The sequence below is a fragment of the Anopheles nili genome (assembly GCF_943737925.1).
Source record: "Anopheles nili chromosome X unlocalized genomic scaffold, idAnoNiliSN_F5_01 X_unloc_2, whole genome shotgun sequence".
Taxonomy (NCBI): Eukaryota; Metazoa; Arthropoda; class Insecta; order Diptera; family Culicidae; genus Anopheles; species Anopheles nili.
The window spans coordinates 55,001-60,000 of record NW_026525478.1 but is presented as its reverse complement, the minus strand read 5'-3'; the positions used below and the strand labels follow the sequence as shown (position 1 = coordinate 60,000).

The 5,000-nt window shown below is 53.8% G+C and overlaps 1 pseudogene; it reads right to left on the bottom strand.

Annotated features, from left to right (window-relative positions):
* Positions 1-4,266: 4,266 nt before the first annotated feature.
* The window catches only part of LOC128729573 (large subunit ribosomal RNA), a 5,010-nt pseudogene continuing 4,276 nt past the window's right edge, over positions 4,267-5,000 (bottom strand).

Here is a 5,000-nt window from a genome sequence, read left to right as displayed (position 1 = left end):
CGTATCTCCGTACCTAAGCGTCTGACGGTCTTGGACCCCTTTAGATAAAAGTTGCATTCCGTCGAGCTGAACATTTCACTAGAACATCGCGAAACGATCCGACGCCTCCTTCTGGGAGTTTTTGGGGTCGACTTGTGCGCAACCCCGACCTTCAGGATTTTGCTCTACGGAAGGGGGTGCACAAAAGTGTTCGTAATCAACCTCGGATTGTACTTTTCATCATCTAGGGGCACCGTAGGGACCGAAAAAAGTGGTTTCGCATGATAGTCCACCTCGACCCATGTTGACCCTTGCGCGACCCCGACCTTCAGGATTTTGCTCTACGGAAGGGGGTCTACTTGTGCGCAACCCCGACCTTCAGGATTTTGCTCTACGGAAGGGGGTGCACAAAAGTGTTCGTAATCAACCTCGGATTGTACTTTTCATCATCTAGGGGCACCGTAGGGACCGAAAAAAGTGGTTTCGCATGATAGTCCACCTCGACCCATGTCGACCCTTGCGCGACCCCGACCTTCAGGATTTTGCTCTACGGAAGGGGGTGCACACTTGTGCGACCCCGACCTTCAGGATTTTGCTCTACGGAAGGGGGTGCACAAAAGTGTTCGTAATCAACCTCGGATTGTACTTTTCATCATCTAGGGGCACCGTAGGGACCGAAAAAAGTGGTTTCGCATGATAGTCCACCTCGACCCATGTCGACCCTTGCGCGACCCCGACCTTCAGGATTTTGCTCTACGGAAGGGGGTCGACCCTTGCGCGACCCCGACCTTCAGGATTTTGCTCTACGGAAGGGGGTCTACTTGTGCGCAACCCCGACCTTCAGGATTTTGCTCTACGGAAGGGGGTGCACAAAAGTGTTCGTAATCAACCTCGGATTGTACTTTTCATCATCTAGGGGCACCGTAGGGACCGAAAAAAGTGGTTTCGCATGATAGTCCACCTCGACCCATGTCGACCCTTGCGCGACCCCGACCTTCAGGATTTTGCTCTACGGAAGGGGGTGCACAAAAGTGTTCGTAATCAACCTCGGATTGTACTTTTCATCATCTAGGGGCACCGTAGGGACCGAAAAAAGTGGTTTCGCATGATAGTCCACCTCGACCCATGTCGACCCTTGCGCGACCCCGACCTTCAGGATTTTGCTCTACGGAAGGGGGTGCACACTTGTGCGACCCCGACCTTCAGGATTTTGCTCTACGGAAGGGGGTGCACAAAAGTGTTCGTAATCAACCTCGGATTGTACTTTTCATCATCTAGGGGCACCGTAGGGACCGAAAAAAGTGGTTTCGCATGATAGTCCACCTCGACCCATGTCGACCCTTGCGCGACCCCGACCTTCAGGATTTTGCTCTACGGAAGGGGGTGCACAAAAGTGTTCGTAATCAACCTCGGATTGTACTTTTCATCATCTAGGGGCACCGTAGGGACCGAAAAAAGTGGTTTCGCATGATAGTCCACCTCGACCCATGTCGACCCTTGCGCGACCCCGACCTTCAGGATTTTGCTCTACGGAAGGGGGTCTACTTGTGCGCAACCCCGACCTTCAGGATTTTGCTCTACGGAAGGGGGTCTACTTGTACGCAACCCCGACCTTCAGGATTTTGCTCTACGGAAGGGGGTGCACAAAAGTGTTCGTAATCAACCTCGGATTGTACTTTTCATCATCTAGGGGCACCGTAGGGACCGAAAAAAGTGGTTTCGCATGATAGTCCACCTCGACCCATGTCGACCCTTGCGCGACCCCGACCTTCAGGATTTTGCTCTACGGAAGGGGGTCTACTTGTGCGCAACCCCGACCTTCAGGATTTTGCTCTACGGAAGGGGGTGCACAAAAGTGTTCGTAATCAACCTCGGATTGTACTTTTCATCATCTAGGGGCACCGTAGGGACCGAAAAAAGTGGTTTCGCATGATAGTCCACCTCGACCCATGTCGACCCTTGCGCGACCCCGACCTTCAGGATTTTGCTCTACGGAAGGGGGTGCACACTTGTGCGACCCCGACCTTCAGGATTTTGCTCTACGGAAGGGGGTGCACAAAAGTGTTCGTAATCAACCTCGGATTGTACTTTTCATCATCTAGGGGCACCGTAGGGACCGAAAAAAGTGGTTTCGCATGATAGTCCACCTCGACCCATGTCGACCCTTGCGCGACCCCGACCTTCAGGATTTTGCTCTACGGAAGGGGGTGCACAAAAGTGTTCGTAATCAACCTCGGATTGTACTTTTCATCATCTAGGGGCACCGTAGGGACCGAAAAAAGTGGTTTCGCATGATAGTCCACCTCGACCCATGTCGACCCTTGCGCGACCCCGACCTTCAGGATTTTGCTCTACGGAAGGGGGTGCACAAAAGTGTTCGTAATCAACCTCGGATTGTACTTTTCATCATCTACGGGCACCGTAGGGACCGAAAAAAGTGGTTTCGCATGATAGTCCACCTCGACCCATGTCGACCCTTGCGCGACCCCGACCTTCAGGATTTTGCTCTACGGAAGGGGTCCTCTCTGTACAAGGTTTAGGGGTACATTTTCGCCCAAAAACCACTATCGCTCAACCGAAACAACTCCTCGACATGTGTTTTCTCTGTGATTTTGGCCCCGATATGACGAGTAGTTTTTGAGATATGCCCCTCTGAAGGTACATATTGGGACTTAGCCGATTTTCACCCATTGCGGTGTCTATGGGGTGTTGGGAATCGCTCTACCGACCAGCCGGTTGGAGATATCGATTCCCGGTCTTCGGCGCATTTGCTCAACTCCGTAATGCCTACTTTTCGTCCATACACACAACACCTCGCAGAGTTCTCCTTCTGCCAGATATAGCGCGTGCCCCTTTGTTCGTGCACCATTTTGGCCCGTTTTTCGCACATTGCCTCGAAACCATGCGTTCGACGGTTTTGCGTCCCAAGCACCGATGTTAGAACACTACCGTGGCTAACTTTCGTCCATATACGCCAACTCCGTGCAATGTCTCCATCACCCTGTTTTTGGGTGAAAACCCATTTCTGGGACTGAGGCGATTTTCACCCATTGCGGTGTCTATGGGGTGTTGGGAATCGCTCTACTGACCAGCCGGTTGGAGATATCGATTCCCGGTCTTCGGCGCGTTTGCTCAACTCCGTAATGCCTACTTTTCGTCCGTACACACAACACCTCGCAGAGTTCTCCTTCTGCCAGATATAGCGCGTGCCCCTTTGTTCGTGCACCATTTTGGCCCGTTTTTCGCACATCGCTTCGAAACCATGCGTCCGACGGTTTTGCGTCCCAAGTAGTGATGTTAGAACACCACCGTGGCTAACTTTCGTCGATATACGCCAAACTTCTCAGACACCTCCATCCGAGAGTATTTCGTGTTTTCCTATATATTGCATACTTCCAGGGGTTTGCTTCCATACAACTTTCAATGTTCTGTAAAACACCCGCGCATCGTCCGATTGGACTGAAACTGCTCCGGCGCGCTCTCTGCCGTGCTACAACTCTGCGCAAACCATCAAAACCTCGATGCCTGCGTGCGCACCTAGCCATCTGAACTCCGTACACTCTGGCTTAACAGGCCTCTTAGCCCGTTACAACATGGCTAACCCACTGGTAACCGGTAACCGTCACTCGTCCAATGTGGTCCATCACCCGTGCAAGCTGTTTCGCGTGCTTGCGCTTGCTCCGTGAGCAATCCCGCGTGCATTCGGTTGTCTTCCAACAGCGTGTTCGTCTCGCAACAATCTCCTCCGTGTGTACGCCTGGTGCTATGCAACTAGTTGAAATTTTTCGGGAAGTCAAGTTTTGGGACTTGTACTTTTTTTCAACATTAAATGCAGCTTTTCGCACACCATAGCAACTCGGGCTTCGACTTTCGGGACTTAGTGCTTTTCGCGAATCAAGCCCAATGGACTTGACCCGCTAAAGCTCACCTCCTCTCTATCGCTCCATTCGGGTAGCTATGGTGCACCCCAGCCAGTAGCGCACATGCACCCCATGTCTGGGGCACAAGCACACCACCCACTAGGACACACCACAGCAGCACACCCTTCTGCACATAGCACCACGTGTGTGCAGCGTCGCCTTACCCAAGCGACTTGCGGCACCTTGCAGGAGCAAGCTACCACAGGTGGCGCGCAGCCGGTGTGTGACTCCCGCACACTCCCGACTAGGTGGTACCATCATCACCATGGCACGCACCCAGGCACCTGCACCTGCTGCAGGTACCTTACGCACACGCGTGATGACCCCCGTGTGTGGAGGGCCACCATCGCATCTCGCCACGTCGTGTGGCAAACCACCAAGCATGGGTAGAGTGAGAGGATCGAAGCGTGCGCCTCTCTGCAACTCGCGTCTCCCAGCCTGAAGTCCCGTCGTTTGCGGGCGGTCGGTAGGTGTCGAAACTAGGTGTATCCACGGTCGACGGGGCCGACGGACTCCGGCGTTCCCTGTGGTAAGGTACTAGCACGTGCGAGTGCGGCCCCGCGCGATGCGGCCCAGTGTGTAACGGGGGATGAGACGCAGGGGTTCAGGCGAAGCCCCGGCGGGTCTCGGAGGGTTGATAGGCCCGCTAGCTTACGATCACCTAATGGGGGTTGGAGGCGCTATCGGCTCGGTTTGGCTACGACCTTAGAGGCGTTCAGGCATAATCCAGCGGACGTAGCTTCATACCAAAGTCCGGTCGAACTAGTATTGAGCCAGTGGTCCGTACCTGTGGTTCCTCTCGTACTGCACAGGAATTCCGTTAGGATAGCTGCGCGCGGCACACACCAGTAGGGTAAAACTAACCTGTCTCACGACGGTCTAAACCCAGCTCACGTTCCCTTGAAAGGGTGAACAATCCTACGCTTGGTGAATTTTGCTTCACAATGATAGGAAGAGCCGACATCGAAGGATCAAAAAGCCACGTCGCTATGAACGCTTGGCGGCCACAAGCCAGTTATCCCTGTGTCCCCGGATTGCCAGTGGTGCCCTGGAGCCGTCGAGGACGCCGAGCACGCGATGTTCGAGTGTCCCAGGTTCGCA